This window comes from Coturnix japonica, chromosome 2, assembly GCF_001577835.2.
Source record: "Coturnix japonica isolate 7356 chromosome 2, Coturnix japonica 2.1, whole genome shotgun sequence".
Classification (NCBI taxonomy): Eukaryota; Metazoa; Chordata; class Aves; order Galliformes; family Phasianidae; genus Coturnix; species Coturnix japonica.
The window spans coordinates 88,651,580-88,670,006 of record NC_029517.1 but is presented as its reverse complement, the minus strand read 5'-3'; the positions used below and the strand labels follow the sequence as shown (position 1 = coordinate 88,670,006).

The 18,427-nt window shown below is 42.9% G+C and overlaps 1 long non-coding RNA gene across 2 annotated transcripts; it reads right to left on the bottom strand.

Annotated features, from left to right (window-relative positions):
- Positions 1–871: 871 nt before the first annotated feature.
- Positions 872–18,403, bottom strand: LOC107310022. 2 transcript variants are annotated; one of them, XR_001553438.2, is made up of 2 exons: positions 17,853–18,403; positions 872–10,879 (listed from the first exon to the last, which is right to left on the bottom strand). It is a non-coding gene; the product is annotated as an uncharacterized LOC107310022 (long non-coding RNA). The 2 variants fall into 2 exon arrangements; XR_004306184.1 differs by lacking the exon at positions 17,853–18,403 and adding an exon at positions 11,948–12,540.
- Positions 18,404–18,427: the final 24 nt, after the last annotated feature.

Genomic DNA, 18,427 nt, shown 5'->3' with positions numbered 1-18,427 from the left:
CAGGTAGCCCTCAAAGGATGGAGAAATGCAGTGGAAAGAACAGATTTGTTTTTCTTTTCCAAGTGCGGGCAGCATGTGTGTAATTACAGCGCTTTGTAAAACTCTGGCGTACAACAAATGAATGCCATGCAAATTTAGGAATGTCAGGATCTCATTAAACCAGCACCATTCGCATTTAAGTGCAACTAGGAGAAAGATGAGAATTTTCTGCATCTTAGTGTTTCAGCTCTCAGTAAGATATGTGCTTTTGGAATACATGTATAATAATTTTAGCATCCTTAATACTTTCTTGATAGACATATTTATATATGTGTGTGTGTGAACGCACTCTTCTTGCATAAGCGGGATGCAAGGGAAAAAGATTTAAGGTGCAGAGAAGATGCTTCTTTTCTGGTTAAATTTTACAGATGTAATTGTTACGCAAGCTAAATTGCCATAACTGTTATCTGCCCGTGTTGTTACTGCATCAGGAAAATTGAATTAACTGTCTCCTCATGTATTTCAGGTCAGCAAATTCCACCCTTAGATCCTCATGAAAATGGTAACAATGGAGCAATCAAACTTGGAAGGCAGACTTCACAGACGGGTAGGCGGTGCTGCTGACCCAACTTGATCTTTTGAGATTTACTTGAAAAACAGCTCCATTTACACATTCACGGAGAAAGGACTTCATGATCTCAGTGATGCGGCTCCTGATCTTGAAAGCAGTAATTTCAATACTTCCTGCGAGTGATAACACAAGGACCAGAAGCAGAAAGCTTTGCTTTAAAAATGGATTTTGTAAAAACCTACTTGGAAAATCCTCTCTAAATATCCTGTCAAAATTAGAGTGTCAGGGTGTTCTGATCCTCTGTTTCAGCTAATGACTGTCTTTTTTTTTTTTTTTTTTTTTTTAATAAAAAGAACCTTTTTATAAAAGTTCTAGATTTGATACCATAAGAAATCTCTTTTTATACTGCAAAGTGGACTTGGCATGTTTTTAGAGTTTTCTGTGTAATAACAAAGTGCAAAAACCTATAACTCCTGAGTTTTGGGAAAGTTTCTCTGCCTTGTTAGCTGGACTCTGCTTCTATATTTTTCTGGAGATGTAGCTTCATCTTGTGCTTTCAGTAAATACCAGCAAGATTTGAACTTAATTTACTAACTAGAAAAATGGATCCAAAGGATGAGCAAGTGCGGTTTGTTCAGGCTGCAAGTCAACATCTGCACCGGGAGGAGCTGTGCCATGTGAAGGAAGGAATTGTCGCGAAGGAGGCTGCTGGGACCCCACACAGTCCCCATTGCTCTGGAAAGAACTGAAGTAGCAGCAGCTGCATTTTGCTTGAAGTGATTTCCATGGCATATGCTTCATTAATTGCTGAAATTGTTTAAAAAAAAACCACAAATATCAGCTTAATTACTATTATCAAGTTTCCTCCAAATCTGTGTCCCAGGCTAAAGATCTCTCAGCTTAACAATCCCACTTCTATTTCTAGAAGAGAGTGCCACGTTGCCCCAGTGGGTCAGGAGGACCCCTTCCCTAACTCGCTCCAAGACATCTCCAGAAGGCTGTTGGAAGGATGACAGTTCTGTGCAAAAACTGTTTGGGCTTAAAGGCTGGAATCTAATAAAGCAACATAGAGTGTTTCCTTACAAGTGCCGTTCTCTTCTTTTGCGGAATAGTTTCTTCAGCAACGTGGGATGCAATACAGAGGGACTACTGCATGATGCCTTTGAAGCTTATTTGCAGCACAGTGTAGAAAAATAAATCCCATGGATGGCTATGAACTAGAAATAACGTGAAATTGTGTTCTTCGCTTCCATCTCTTATGAATACATGTGACTGATTTTGCTTTTTCATCAGTTCAGGAAATCTAAATTAGGGTGAGTTCACCTCATAGTCCAACATTGCTTTGTTCTCTTACTGGGAAAACTGGCCTCACCACACCTTTTCTGGGGGCCTTATAAAAGAGAAAAGTAACTTATTGTTATAAATCATAAACAGGCAGGTGAGAGCTGGGCTTCAGTATTTGTGCATAAACCCAGACTTTCTTGCTTAGTTGTGTGGTTGCTTTGATAAAATGGTACCAGTTATTAGTGCTTGAAACAGAGACGGGTCTACTGAATGGGGTTATTTCCTTTTCTTTGGAGGGCTTAAATAGTTAAGATCAGCTGGGTGTTCCCCACCTCACCTTATCTAAGAACCTAAACTGCACTGTTTTTTCACCTAATATCTTCTCTGATGTTTTGGATTCTTTTGAAAGCACTCACACCTGAAAATTTGTAAGCACAGACATAAGAGCTTGCAACCAAAAGGAGAGTTAGGATGACCTTTCAGTTTTGTTGCCTGTGCTTATCCATGCTGCTGCTTAATTGCAGCAACTGTTCTACTGGTAATCCATCATCGTTCACATGAAAATTCAGTAGTCATCACAGTTGATAGTTGGTAAGGCTCCTTTAGGGGCCATCCAAGACATTTCCATGGGGCTGTTGGAAGAACCACAGCAGCATTTAAAAATGGTTTGAGCTTAAAGGCTGTGTTTTAATAAAGCAAAAATAGAGTTCTTATATCCCACCCTGGTGTGAGTCTGCTTGGGGAGCCCAGACAACTAGAGGAGGGTGAGAGAGGTTACCATGGCCTAAACTATTAGGAACTGATCACCAACACAGATTAATGGTATTGATGGGGTCTGTGGCCCATCTGTGAAAGGCTACACTTGTTAAACAAGGTGAGGTGGAGCCCACATGTTTTAACACAAAATTTAGCTGAACGTATAGTAGTCACGCGTGACTGATTTTTAACTTTTCATAGATCTCTATGGTATCTGTCTTCATAATGTGATGTCTCAAATCTCATTAAGCCCGACTTGAAATGACTGAAGGCTTTGTAATACGGTTCTTCGAGTACTTTGTACTCTGAGTTTTTGCTAGAGCTGGCCATTCATGCGGATCTGAATGGGACAGATGTTGTCTTGACCAACCAGTTCTCACAGATGCCAGCAAGCTGCTTGTGATTCAGAATGGGTTTTTGAGTTACGCCTTTAAATAGTGTAAAATTGGAAATCATTACAAAGGATTTCTGGCAGATTTTACAATTCAAATGCTAGCAAAGTAGGCTCAAAGGTATTTTTGCGTTAGGTAGGCTAAATCTCAATTACCTTTTTCTTCTTTTTCTCACTCAAATAAGTTCATAGAATCTTGGAGTCGCAGGGTGGCTTGGGACCTCAGAGCCCATCCAGCCCACCTCCTGCCATGAGCAGGGCTGCCAGCCACCAGCTCAGCTTGCCAGGGCCCATCCAACCTGGCCTTGAGCTCTTCTTGGGTTACGGTGAGCTTCAGCAGAGAACTCTGGAGCCTCGTGTAGAAACAGCATGGCACAATGCTGTGTAGTAGCTTGTGTTTACTTCTAAGATAGGGCCAGCCTTCAGTGATGATGTCAGTTTATCTCCTGTTTGTCAAAGCTGAAGTACAGCTTTAGCCTGCCTCTTCCTGTGGGGGAATGGTTGGTTTAAGAAATAGCGATCTTCACGTGTAGAATTTTTGCTTTCTTTCGTTGCCTTTGTTGTTTGCAAAGTAAGTAACACCACCCTTCATAAACAGCCAGAAAAACGACAGAGAAGCAAACAATCTCTGAGTCAAAGCTTTCAGCAGTGATCATAATTCCCTACTGGCTAATGGCCGGTTGAAAGCTCCATGACCGTACAGGAGCACTTAACTCTGTCGTTGTTCTGCTCTCCTGACAGTGATAAGAACAGTGTGCAGTTCTTCATCAACCAGCTGGTGCTGGCTCTGTTGGAGTCTGCTTGTCTTAAGCGAGCTGGCAGCAGGACTGGGGCACTGTGTGGTGCCAGGTGGAGTCTGTTTGCACCGTGATTCATGGCTGTGACCCTCCAGCTGCAGGTGACTCGCTTTTCCGGCTTATCGTGAGCTCTGCATATGAGTGTGTATATAAGTGCAGTTTTTTATTGTTACGCTGACAAGTAGTGTATTTTTTCCACTATGGCTGGGTCTCATATACTGAACATTGTATTCTGTAAGTACATTTTTTGTTTATGGTCGTTTCACCTTTATGAAGTTAAAACTTAAGGCTGAGGGTAGCAAGAAGATGGAGATACGCATAGGTACAATCGTTGACTTGCCGTTCTTATGCATGAAAATGGCATATTGTGGAAAAGCTGGTCTTGCAGCTGAGAAATATAGAAAAGGTCATTATTGTCCAATGTTTGGCATTTGGAAGAGTTGAAGTTGCATTAAAAAAAAAAAATCAGATTATTTTTATTCATGGTATAGCAGGTCTATCTAAAGTACTATAACATACCATGTGTATACGTTAGTAACTGGGAAAGTTACCTATTGTCCCTTGTCTGCTCAGTAATCCTTCATGGCACATGATGGTATACATTATTAGGTTGTAAAAAGAGCATTCAGTCTACACACAGACCTTTTCAGTACAGTGATGATGTAGTTTGCTATCCTACCCTTAACTATTTAAGCCAGAGTCAGTGGTAAATTGTGCGTTTAAAATCACTTTCCAAGTACTCTTCCTCTGTTTTGTTTATGTAAGAGCTTCGATTGGGCTGGACCCACATGCTGCATGTATGGGATGCTGCAATCTGTTCATACTTTACATTCAGTTTTACGTATTAATTGTATCATACCTAATTATATTTTTGCCCTGAGATGTACCTTCTGTGTTTTATTTAACCTGCAATGATTAACGCTAATAAACGTCTTAAATGCCTCTGATTTGAGGATGCCTGGTTTCAATAAAGCAGAACAAAACAGGTCCCTTTTTTCTCATTATTTGCTCTCCAAAAATGGCTGTTTCCTATCTGCGTGTTGCCTAACTGGGATTTAAAAGAATGCTGCTTGAAACATGCACAGCTGGTCTCTCGGCAGAGCTGAATGCATTCCGGGAGGATCCCAAAGTGCAGGTGGACAGAAAGTGTGAGCATCCCTTTGCTAGAAATTGTTCGACTTAACCCATTAGAAGACTGGTTTGTCCCAGTGGGGAAACTTGGAACAGTGGTTGTTGGGAAGAAGTGACCTTGGAGGTACCGTGCACTTTAATTGTAAACATAACACGTGTGGCTCTTGTGGCATTTTCTATTTTGTACCTTTTTATTTACGACAGTGCATTTCATGTCTGATTTATGACTCTTGAGTTTGTCCTTAAGAGTTAAGATTTAACACTCCCTTCAAGAGTATGCAGTACATAGTGCTTCCCAGTGATGTTGTTTCAAGGGGTTTGTACATTCACTGTGATTTTCTTGTGTGATCCAATTTGTAGCTTCACAGATATTACCATAATAATGAGGACTGTGAATATATCTTTTACTTTGTTATATATAAGGAAAAATGGGATTCTGGAGAAGAGCTTTTCCAATGACTGAGATAAACTCACACCAACACATGAGAAGCGCTGTTAGAAAGCCTGTGAATGACACATCTGTTGGGAACATGGTGACCAAATACTACCAAGCAACCCAAACAACCCTTTATAAGGAGAAACCAGAATTTCAGAGGAGCCTCTGTGAGTTTACTTCCTCCTTAAAGATACCCAGCAGGATCTGTTTCCCACTTTAAAAGCATTCATTATCACATTGAAGAACTATGTATTTATTTCCAGCTATTCAAAAATAAAAATTTAAGTCAGATTCATAAATGTAAAATGGAAAAGGTGGCACAGATGCCAAGTTGAACCGGAGCCAGCAGCATGCCCTTGCTGCTAAGAAGGATGACGGTATTCTTGGCTGCATCGGAACACTGCCAGGAGCTCAGAATTGATCCTCCTCTACACAGCACTGGTGAGGCCGCACCTGAAGTGCTGGCTCCAGTTTTGAGTGACCCATTACAAGAGAACTGTGGGCTTACTAGAAAAAGACCAGTGTAGGGTCATGGAGATGAAGGAGCGCCTCTGTTGTGAGGCTGCCCAGAGGCTGTGGGGTTTCCTCCTTGGAGGTCTCCAGAAGCCGCCTGGGCGCCCTGCTCTGGGTGGCCCTGCTGCAGCATTGCTGGGACTGGGGGACCCAGAGGGCCCTGCCTGCCTCAGCCATGCCGGGATTCTGTACATAATTCAATGAAAGCCTAAGAAGCCTCTTGCAGCTATTCTTGGTGTTGTAGAGTCAGGAGTGCTGTTTTTGCTTTCATTGTGAAGAGCTGTGCCCTTTGACATCCATATCCTGGCGTTATCAGTGGGATGTTTCACGTGGCCTGGAAGCGTGTTCTTGTAGTGCTTCGTGTTAATTTGCAGCTTTATTTTGCCTTAAGAGGGGAGCAGCATAATTGGTTGGGAAATAAACCCCCTCTGCTTCCCTTTTGAAAACTGAAGATTGTGTCTCTGGGCAGATAGGGAAAATCATTTGATGTTACGGGCTTCAAAAACTTCCCTAATACAGCTTCAGTCTTTCTGCAGAGCACCATAGGACGCCCTGCTGTGATCTCTTGAACACTCTTCTGAAATGAGGACAGAAAATCTGATGAAACAGTCTGCGTATCTCCTTCATGCTTCCGCCCCCTCAACTAAGCTGTAAGAGTGTTTAGGCTGCATTATCAGATTGTGAAACCTCTCTTTTTCTCTGAAAGGAAAACAGAAAGATGCAAGATTTTTGTTTCCCTCCTTGATGCTGTTATACACGAGGCTACAGTGTAATTTTCTTAAAAGCATTGAGACGTGTACGGGAGGACGGAGTGGCTGGAAGTGTTTGTGCCAAGGCCTCTGCTAATTGGTGTAGGTTGCTCCCTGAGGACTCGGCTTCCACAATGAGATGCATTCATGTGTGATGGTGTTCTTGACCATTAATAAGATCTGCTTTGGATTAGAATCTATTTAGCATCTGTACCAGTGCCGATTTCATTGTTTGATTGAACATAGTTGCTCTTTCACTGTCCCAAAGTAAAACCCTTCCGTAAAGACTGCAAAATCAATAGTTGACCGCATTTATCAGGTTGAGAAGTAATAAGTCATAGCATAATGCAGCATAACACGGCTTGTCTGAAAAATCAATTTCAGGTGATTTTCTCATCTCTGCAATAAGCTCTACAAGAAGAATCCTTGCTGCAAAATGTCTGCATTTGCATCATGCTGATACTGCCGAGTGTGTCCTGATAGAGATTGGTTTGTATGGCCACTTATCGTGGCAACGTGTTCTGTAGAAATATGAGGGCATGCTCATTATATGAAGATTCGTAATGGTGTGTTTTCAACAGATAAGGTGTGGAATCATTATTGGAATTGTTTTGTAACACGGTAGTTGTGAAAGCTTGGGGACTACACGCTGGCAGAACTGGAAATGCAATCGACCTGTACTAACTTGCCTTCAGTGTCACAGCAATTAACAAGTGTTTAATAAGACGTCATTATTCAGTGCACAGAAGTCAAGCGCTGGGGTGTGGAAAAGAATTTTGAGGCTTCTGGTTTGGAATTAAAAATTTATCATCTTGGGAAGGATTTAGGTTTATTTTTCTTCTTCTCTTGGCTGTTAAATTACTCTGATCAGAAACCATTTCATCCCTGCGACTCCCTGAAGTACTGCAAACAAATAGACTTTCTGCAAAAGGTGCTGACCTTGTTTCTCAAAAGCTCCTGGCGAAGCCAAGCCTGATCTTTCTGACCACCTTTGAACCTTTCTGTAAGACACACCAAATTGATGACGAAAGCCTCAACCTTTCTCATTCCCACACTCTGGGTATTTTAGGAAACAAAACCACACATCCACTGAAATCCTCTTAATGCCAATTTATTTTACTTTAGTCAATGTCGTTTCTGCTCCCTTTGCTATGGTAAAATGTGTGTTGAAATAAGAGGATAAATACCTAACAACCAGATCCCTATTCCCCTCTAATAAGCAGAGAGCTCTAGGGGAATGCTCTGTGGCAGACTATGAAAGAGGCAACCGCTCGGCTTCTGATTACATATTGACAAGTGGCAATCAATGAGGAAGTCAGCTCACATGCCTAAGAGATGCCCTTGAGGAAAATGAACGTCCCGTTTCCTCCTGTCTGACGGTACAGCATGATTTGGTAGGCAAGAGATAGCACTGCTGTTACTCACTTAGCAAATAAGTACGAAATGAATAAGAGGACGGTACTGGTTTCTCTTTGCTTGTTTTAATAGGGTTGAAATGTAGGTTAAGCACCTTACAAAAGAAATCCCTGCTTCTGGTTGTCTTCAAAGAACCAGGCTGCTGTGCTGACAAATACAAGCTGGGAAGTTTCATAGCAGTTTAGCACGAAAGAGCAATGGATGCAGCCTGGGTAACACCATGCATTTCAAAATCCCTTTCCAATACAACAGCTCTGCAAAAAAACAAATCATCAGCAGACAGAGAATTATTACCAACTATCCAAGTTACGCTCTGTGTTCATCACTCTCTGATGGTACAATTTTGCACTGTAGATCTTTACCAAAAGAAGCTTAAGTGTGTGGTAGGAATCTCCCAAGGGCCCCCGGAAGGGATATTCAAAATGAACGCATAGGTTTTCTGTGCTATTTTTTGAGACATTCAGGAATGGAAATCAGAATGCTTTCCCAGTGCCACTCCCTTCAGAGATACCATTTGTCCTTCTGAGATTTGCAACACTCGTTCTCCATTCTCAAGGAAAATTTGCTTTCAAGGTGGCAACCTGAACCGCCTGTTGGCACCTGACCAGTTCCCCACCCCACCGTCACAGAACAGAGGGACAGAAGTCTTATCAGCAGCTGACATTTCCAATGGAGGTTATTCCTTTTCAGAAGACAGAATTTTTGAAGAGGAATTAGTTTTCTTGAAATGAGAACAAAGCCAGAATGTCACATTGGCAATAAAATAGTGAAGAGGAAAGAAGGAGGAAACAACATAATGATGTCCTCCTACCTTGGAAGATACTCCTGGAGGTTGGTAACAACCCCACTGAGGTGACAGACAGAGAACAAAAGAGATATCTGAAATGGAAATTTGATGTAAAAGGGTTATCACATCATAAACGGTCAAAGTGCATATACACGTATTTCATGGCACAGCCTCATTAACACCGTCGTTACTAAGGAACCCTGGCCCACAAATGAGTGTAAACAAACACAAGATGAAGAGTGCCTCAGGTGGCTAAAGACTCCGCCTGTGGAAAATAAGACTTTATCTATGTGTATTCCTGAATGTACAGAGTGCAAAGCCCATTGCATAAAAGATGACGCCCATTCACGTAGCTCGTGATAGGTTAGCAAGTAGGAGCCTTGGACTAATGACTGTGGTGAACACACTGCCGTGCACTTGTATAGCCATTCTCCCTACATGGTTTAGCCTTTCAGGAAGCTTCATTTCAGCTAAAGGATGTCTTGGCATGATGGGTTGTTTTCGTAGGAAAAGGGCAAATCATTCCAGAGAAGAATGCAGAAGAAAGGGCAAGTGTATCCAAGTAGATTTGCATTGAGTGATTTAACCACAGCAGTTCTTCATGTTCTTCAGTACTTGCTGCTGGGAGTATAAAGGCTACACAATAACAAAGCATCCATCACTGGAATATAAAATGGAAGATTATTTTATTTTACTTTTCCCAGGAGGGAACTAATGTCTTCGAAGATCCGCCAGACTTGAGTCATCAAGTTATCTTCATGTCAGCGGGCATGCCTTTCACACACTGCACCTCACCTTGCTGCAAATCACACCCCAGTGAAAGATGCATGAAAATCTCACCCAATGCTATTCAGGCTGCCTTCTGACAGGTCTGCTTTTGAAGAACGCCTGATTTTTCAGTGAAGCAGTGCCAGAATTCCTGCGAGAGACTCTCACTCTTCAAGATGTTTGAGGAAAGACATTGTGCTCCCTGATGTTTTAAACCAGCGCTGGAAATTGTCCTTCTTCTCAGCAGGGCCTCCAAGGCGTAGCAACTATATCCTGGAAGTTAGATAATTATGGTGCACATTTTAAGCCAGCCACAGGCAAGTAATTAGAATTAGGGAATGCGTGACTGCCTTCGGATATCTTTGGGTCATGCTAGAAATGTAAGCAAGTTGTGTTTGAAGCGAAGTAGCCTATCTGATGTGATACATACCCATGCCGTACAAAGTGTGTGATGAGGCAATGCAGGATTTTTCTCTCAGATTTTATCCACACCTGCAATTTTAAACAGAATTGTTGCTATGATGTCACAGGATGTCCATTACTTTGTCATTTTATATACTATTGTACTCAGCGCTGGTTGGTGAAGCATGAGATTCTGACTGATTATGATGCGGCACAAACTGTTACCTTTCTTCCACCAAGGTGAATGCCTCCAATTTATGCAGCTGTCCTTTCTTATCCTGCCCTCCCTCTATGAATCCCCTGAGTAGGAGCAATTCCGAGACAGCCCTCCGAGGCTCTGAGGACTAAGGTTAGTGTGTATGCTAAGTTAGCACACTGTCAGGCCTCCATGGTGACCCCATCACTTCCTTCAGAGCTGGCCTCAGTGTTGTCACATAGAAGAGCTTCATGGGCATTTTTGTGCATTTCTATGTTTTCCTGTGAGGCAAATGCAAACATTCAATTTCTTCGTGATATCACCTGTCATCTGCAGATGATAAAATCTTGGAAAGTCTTGCATGTTATTAGCTACTCCAAGCTGTGTGAAGGTAACAGACAGTAAAACTGAACATGTGCCAACGTCCTGATTAAGCTCAGCTTGTGAAAACTCTACTGCTCCACCAGTTTCTAGGAAAGTAGTCAGATGTTGTTGTGATCATCCCATCAAGTGAACTACATCTACTTGGGTTTAAGGATGCATCCGTCTATATTGTCTGGACTGAGACAGATCCAAAGTCTGGTTAGTTGCAACGTCATGGCCAGAAGCCCACCATCCCTCAGTCTTTTATAATGAGAAGATATTGGAATCTGTGAAAATTGGCCCAAGTGAGTTGTTCTGAATTCTCTATCCAACTTGCCCTCTAAAAAAAAATAGCAGAAAATGTAAGATTTGAAACATCATTTCACTTTTGAATAAATACAGAGGAAAAAAAAAGGGGGAGGAAGAAACACATGTGATGTCACTGACACACACAGCCTTTCCCAGTCTCATGACCTAAAGCTTTCAGGGAAGACTCTAATTCTCAGTTGTAAAATTGGACGTGGTAAAAACGTAATGATTCCATTCCTTGCTTTACTGTCTATAAAAACCATCCCAAGGATGCCTCCTAAGATTTGCTCAACATTACGTGCCAACCTCAACTTGAGATGGGAAAATTGCCTACGGAGCGATCTTTTGGCTTAGCCACCTCTGAGACTGAACATCCCACATCTTAACTTACTTAAAAGTTTCATTAATGATGCATAAGCCAAAATCCAGCTCAGCTCTTTCCCTCACAACTGTATTGTCTCTGAACAGCTAACAAGAGCCAAACACAGTAATTTTCTGCCTCTAATGTGAGTGAAACCTAGATATGCACCTCGGGAATAATTTCTGGATAAGAAAGCAGAGTTTTTACTAAGCTACTTTGAAAAGCTTGATTTTTTCTGTTACAATAATGAATTGATATGAATTTTTCTCTCACTGAATGTGTTAGAGAATGTTCATCAGTGAAAGCAAAACACAGTTAAATATTCAGGGCTGAATGCCCCCAGGAGTATTACAAAAACCGGTGGAGAGCCATTCGTATTCAATCTGAACAAATACCGGTGCACAAGGGAAATGGATAAAAAGTGAACCTGGTGCACTGCAAAGAATAAACGTGAAGGGTTCTGATAATAACAAGCATGACATGAAGCCTGGGCAAAATAATGTCAAGACAGACACGGGAAGCAAATCAGTATTAATTCAAAGACAAAAACGTATGTAATGTTAATCCATACATTTTAAATCTAAAATAGGTGCTTTCAAACCACAGGAGATGAGACTAAAATGCAGTTGCTTAAGGTAGATGGATTGATTTGAGGCATGGATTACTTTAAGGTATTCAATGTAGCTCTGCATGACAAGCTGGATAAAAAAACAACAGTGCTATGCAAAATAAATTTACCCACATTACATGCCCTCAGAACCAATTAGCAGCTATATCAGCATGTTTCTGCTCTCTTCTAATGGGTTATTAACGGCTTCAAAGGAGACATTGCCATTCAATGTCTTTATCAGTGATCTGGAAGGAAACATAACATTTTTGCTTCTAACTTGGCAAATGACACAAAAATTGCTGGAAATGGAAAGAAAACAACGTTAAGAACAAAACAACATGAAGATTTTTAGCACTGTTCTTCAGATCTTCAGCTGTCAGTAAGTATTTACAAATACCATGAGTCTCCGTGTGGATGAGGTGCTATTCCCTGCCTGCTGGTGGCGGGACTTGCATCTGGTGCTGGCCAGAATGGGGACACTATAGATTCCCTTTTCCCTTACTTCTATTTGCCTTACTCAGTGAAGGAAAAAAGGAAGTAATGGCCTGGCACACATAAAATAAAATACATTCCAGATTTTCAGTGATTGTTTTTCTGTTAAATTAGTATAATTTCTCATAGATTAGAATCACCAAGGTTGGAAAAGACCTAAAAGATCATCCAGTCCAACCGTTCACCTATTACCAATAGCTCCTCTAAACCATGTCCCTCAATACAACATCCAGTCGTTCCTTGAACATCCCCAGGGTTGGTGACTCCACAGAAGAATCACAGAATCGTAGGGGTTGGAAGGGGCCTCTGGACATCATCCAGTCTACCTCTATGCTAAAGCAGATCCCTACAGCAGGGTGCACAGGAAAGAATATCCCCATAGAAAGAGCCTCCACAACCTCTCCACACAGCCTGTTAAAGTGCTCTGTCACCCTCACAGTTAAGAAAGGTCTTTCTGATGTTTTTATGGCACTTCCTGAGTTGCAGTTTTTGCCTGCTGCCCCTTGTCCTTTCCATGTGCAACCCTGAAAAGAGCCTTGTATTAAGGACAAAGGAGAAGAAGCACCTTCTTCACTTGAAGGTTCAGGTTGATGGAGTGGCAGCAGAAAACTTTTCTTCTCTCAAAGAACGGTGAGGCACTGTCACAGGCTGCCCAGGAAGGTGGTGAGGTCACCATTGCTGCAGGTGCTCAAGAACCGTGTGTATGTGGCACTGAGGGACGGTCAGTGGGCATGGTGTGATGGGCTGGCAGCTGGACTGGGCGATCTTAGTGATCTGAAAGACAAGTTTCTGTCTGCGTGGTGTATCAATTGCATATTGCAACAAAACAGCTTCTCATGGGTATCATTTTTACAATTAAGCCATAAATTATTCAGTATTTGGCAGTCAAAGATGCCATCAATAATGCTATGCAGACTTTTTACCCCTGGAATGCAAAGTAAGTCAATATTTTGGGTAGAATGCTCAAGCTTGTGTGCAGGTACAGAAGATATCTGCAACAAATTGAAATGGGGACATGATTCTAGAAACCTTGCATCCTTACTTCAAGATGCAATGAATTAATCAAGAGCAAAGATCTTTCGTTTGTGTATTAACCATGTGTTAGTAACCTTAGCTTCTGGCATCTGTTCCAAGGGTGCTGTGAGCCCTTGTCTGCTTCTACAGGAGGGGGAAACAGAAGGCATTTCCAGGGGCTGGGTGAAGCCCATGAAGGCAGAGCAGCTGCAGATGCCCACGTGAGCCATGATGTTGCAAAGCTGCAAACCCTTAAGTTTATGCATTTGAGAATTCATACATGGATTTCAGTGGATAGAAACGTGCAACTGCAGAAGCAGAGCTTTTGTTGGCATAAGTGCTTGCGATTTAGTTGATCGTTTAGAGCTGAGTAACATCTTTATGCAGTTTAGGTAACAGGCTGCAGGGGAGCAGATCCTTCCCTGTCAGTCACTATGCAAGAAATTGAATCCACCGACAGCCCAAATTTTAATGTCTCCCCTTCTTTCCTCTGCCCATTTTCAGGCTCCCCCTAATTTGGTCTTTCAGCAAACACTTAATTCTCACCTCTATGATATCTATGTATTTTTAAAGCATTGTTAATGTAGCTTTTTGCTGTCTCCTTCTGTCTTAATGGATGTACAATAACTGTCTAAAATATTCTTTGAGAAAAGTTGCTGAAGTTTCCCCAGAGATCTTCTTCTTGTCTTTGTCTTCAGTCATCCCTACTCAGTTCCTATAAAAATAAAGTCCTGGTTGTTCAGCATGTGTTTACTTTCTCTTGTAACCATTGCAAACTAATGTACCCTGGGAAAAGGAGTTGGATTCCTCTCATTTGCAAATATCATTAACAGAATTGTCGACCAAATTCCATACTCAGCTCCAAATTACACACTCAATTAGGGCCTGATCCAATGCTTATTAAAGGCACTGGAAGAATTCCCTCTGATTTTAATGGACCGTGGCTCAGACCTTAGGGAATGTGCAATTCCACCGCAGATGATCAGTTTAATCTCTGAGCACACTGGAATTTATACAAAGAGAGAATCATAGCATTGAAAAGGACTTTGGAGGTCACATCTCAACGCAAGATTGGATCAATCTATACCTCACAACAGACGTCTAACCTGTTCTTGGAGGTCACTGACCAGGACTCCATGGATTGCCCCTCCAGGCAGCTAACTGTTCTCACCATTAAAAAGTTCTTTGCTCCAGTCAACACCCATGACTTCCAGCCCTAGCCAAGGAAAGTGAGAGCAGACTGTTTTCTTCCTCTCCGCATTAGCTTCTAATGTATTTGAAAACTGTTATCACTGCATGACTCAGTTATGTCTTCCTTAGGCGAAACAACCTCAGTTTTTCAGTCTATTCTTATGCTTCAGCATTCCTGTTTTCTTGACTTCAGCCATTACTGGTGCTTTCTTCTGGCCTCCCTTCAGTTCATAGAATCACAGAATTGCTGGGACTGGGAGGGACCTGGTGTAGGGAACCTGCTTTGGCAGTGGGGTTGGACCCGATGATCTCTGGAGGTCCCTTCCAACCCCTACAATTCTGTGATTCTGTGACATCTAGAGATCACCCAGCCCAACCCCCTGCTGAGACTGGCTCCCCAGAGCAAGCTGCAGAGGAAGGTGTCCAGGAGGGTCTTGAATAGAGGAGGAGACTTCACAACCTCTCTGAGCATCCTGTTCCAGTCACTCCACATCTTTCCTGAAGGATAGCACCCAAAACTGGACACAGCACTTGAGCACAGCGCTTAGTAGAGGGAATATGTGTGTTGTGCACGGTCTCAGTACAACACTTGTCTTTTGCTAATCAATACATTATATCAGTACAAAAAAGACAGGGATCTCTTGGAAAGAGTCCAGTGGAGGGCCACTCAGATGGTGAAGGGCCTGGAGCATCTCCCCTATGAGGAAAGCTAAGCGAACTGGGTCTGTTTAGCCTTGAGAAAAAAGAAGCTGAGAGGGGACTGATCCAGGTTTTTAAATACCTGAGGTGGTGGAGCCATAGTGGTGAGGCTGGTCCTTTCAGTAGTGCGTGGGGACAGGACCTAGGGGTAATGGGATGAAAGTAACAGCATAGGAAGTTCCGGCACGAATGTGTGGAAGAACGATCTTAACAAGTGGAGCGGTGAGGAGGAACACACGGCTGCCCAGGGAGGTGGTGGAGTCTCCTTCTCTGGAGATATTCAAGACCCGCCTGGACGCCTACCTGTGTGACGTGGTGTAGGGAGCCTGCTTTGGCAGGGGGTTGGACTCGATCTCCAGAGGTCCCTTCCAACCCCTACAATTCTGTGATTCTATATGCTCATATTTACTTTGTGAGCCATTAGAACAGAATCTAGGCACAATTGGAAGATGTAATTTGAGGGCTTGTTGGGGTCTCCCGGGAGACTCAGAGTTAGCATCTCTGAGCTCCTATGTGTATTAACAGAGTAAATGAAAGGTGAAATTTGAGTCCTTGTTGCCAGATGAGTTCTCAAAACAGACTGAGAAACACCGTGGTTTTGTTTGCCAGAATACCAGAGTGGAAAAGAAGTGCAATGACTGTAGGACACCGCCATGCTGTTTCTGTAGGATTTCTTCTCAGGCTGAAAGTGTAATTTAATACAGTTTTACTCTCGGTACAAAGAGAGTTTCAGCTACGTACTTAGATTTATATGCTTATCTACACATATTTTATTTTTGGCTACTTTTCAGCATAGAGTTTATGTGTTTTTAGAACTGCAACATCAGCAAACGACCTCCAACGCATATCCTGCATTTTGCATATTCATTGTCTCATTACATCGCAAATGTATGTGGACTTTAAGAACCGATTCTTGAAAACAATATCCAAAAACCTATTTCCCCAACAACATTGTCCTTTACCAAAGGACTAATAGTCCTTAGCACATTTAACATTGGCTCAGGATTCATTCAGTTCGTTAGATGATACTTTGCAAAGGGCAAAACACCATTTTTATCTTGTTCCTACACGAATAATCAATCGATGCATTTTTGTGTTACGACACTTAAACAAAAATTCTCACCACAGCAACGTATCAGAATGCTGTTATGTGTTATTAGCTTTTCTCTGCTTTCATATTCAGTATGTATCACCTGTTTTTATAATGACCTCATTAGGTAGAGAAATACACTGTAGTCTAACAAACTTGATGTGATACTCAGTTAAGATCTACTTTTCTAGCCTGTGGTAACATTGGAATAGTGTCATAAATCTTCAGAGAGGTATGGATTGTAATTTTACCCTTGATTTACAATATAACGAGTAGGCCTCAAATTATATATGGAACTCATTAGCTGCTAAGTAAATTATGACCACGGCCTGCTGTAATCTGTGTGTATGCTATGAATAGTTTTGTGTTTCAGAAGACAAATTGCAGCACCAAGAGGCCAGGTATTTCCTTAAAGAGAAATAAAAACAGACCTTCAGCTTTACTTTGCAATATTCATTGACTTGGCAGTACAGGATACGTATGTTACTTCAGTGAGCGAGACTGAGGTTTTTCCATTAACATGACAAGTAACGTGGCACTTGGTTGCTTTTTCTGACAATCTTAATAACACCAAGGAATTGCAAAGCAAGCCATGATATTGTTTTATTGCAAGACACTTTCAAGTTCAGAGTTGGCGGAACCGAATAAACTACCTGAATAATAAACAGTGGAAAAGAGTATTATGAAACTGAGCCTACATTGATACTTCTCAGGCATAAAGAAAACTCATTTAATATTTAATAGCAAACAGCTCTGAAAAATGTCAGGCAGTCTCCAAACTGAGATACTATAACAACAATGATGCTGAATTCACAATGTGAATAAACATGAAGATCTACAAGCACACAGGACAAATGTTAAACTCACGTTAAGCAAATGTTAGCTGCCTGCAAGCAGTGATACAGATACTAGAGACACCTCCGGAATGACATACTAGGAGAGTGGTTAGGCCCTGGAACAGGCTGCCCAGGGAGGTTGTGGATGCCCCGTCCTTGGAGGTGTTCAAGGCCAGGTTGGACGGGGCCCTGGGCAACCTGATCTAGTAAATGTGTATGTTTGGTGGCCCTGCCAGGCAGGGGGGTTGGAACTACATGATCCTTGAGGTCCCTTCCAACCCGGGTCATTCTGTGATTCTGTGAATGACATCTCACTGCAATTGGTGAGAGGTTTTGCTACTGACTGCAACAGAGTCAAGACAGCCTATTTAAAAAGAGAAAGGAGAGAACCTCTGGAGGTATTTAGAGTTTTGCAGCAGCTCCTCGTATCTCACAGAATCACAGAATTGTAGGGGTTGGAAGGGACCTCTAGAGATCATGGAGTCCAACCCCCCTGCCAAAGCAGGTTCCCTACACCACGAAATTCTTTGAGAAAAAAAACTCAGAAATTCTTCAGGTATATAACTACCACATAATTCCGGGGCTGAATTATTGCTTCAGAGAAACACTGTGGAGTAATCTTTGGTGAGTCCACGAGAGAAGAAATTCCATCACCCACACTCCGATCTTGCATGAACTCACCCAGGCCTTTCACTTTTCACCCACTCTTACCCTCTCTCCGGCAGCTTCAATGACACCACACTGAGACGCCAGGCAGAGCACGACGCCACATCACCACACACCACCCCAACCTGGACTACAGAGCCCACCAGGCACCGAGAAACACTACAACCCCCAGCGGCGCATGCGTGTGCCCCGGTGGCGCAGTGGTAGCAATGCCGCGTTGCAACACTGGAGGCCCTGGGTTCGAATCCCCCCTGTGGCGCAAGTGGTAGAAGTGCCGCTCTGCTACACAGGGCTCGAATCCCGGGGGTTGGACTCAATGATCTCTCAGGTCCCTTCCAACCCGCACAACACTGTGATACTGTGTGATGCGCAGCGCTCCCACAGCCCGTTCCCGGAGCGTGGATCCGCTCCTTCCCGCTCGGCTCCGTCGCAGGGCTCCCGTCAGGGCCGGCGACCGGCGGTGGGGGAGCGAGCGAGCAAAGCGGGAGGGCGCATGCGCACAGCAGGCCCGGTCACTGCCGCCTCCGCCCTCGTGCCCGCGGAGTGGCGGCGTTGCCGGGGGCCGCCGGTGCGACGTGGGGAGCGAGCGGTGAGCAGCGAGCAGCGCCGGGCTAAAGAGC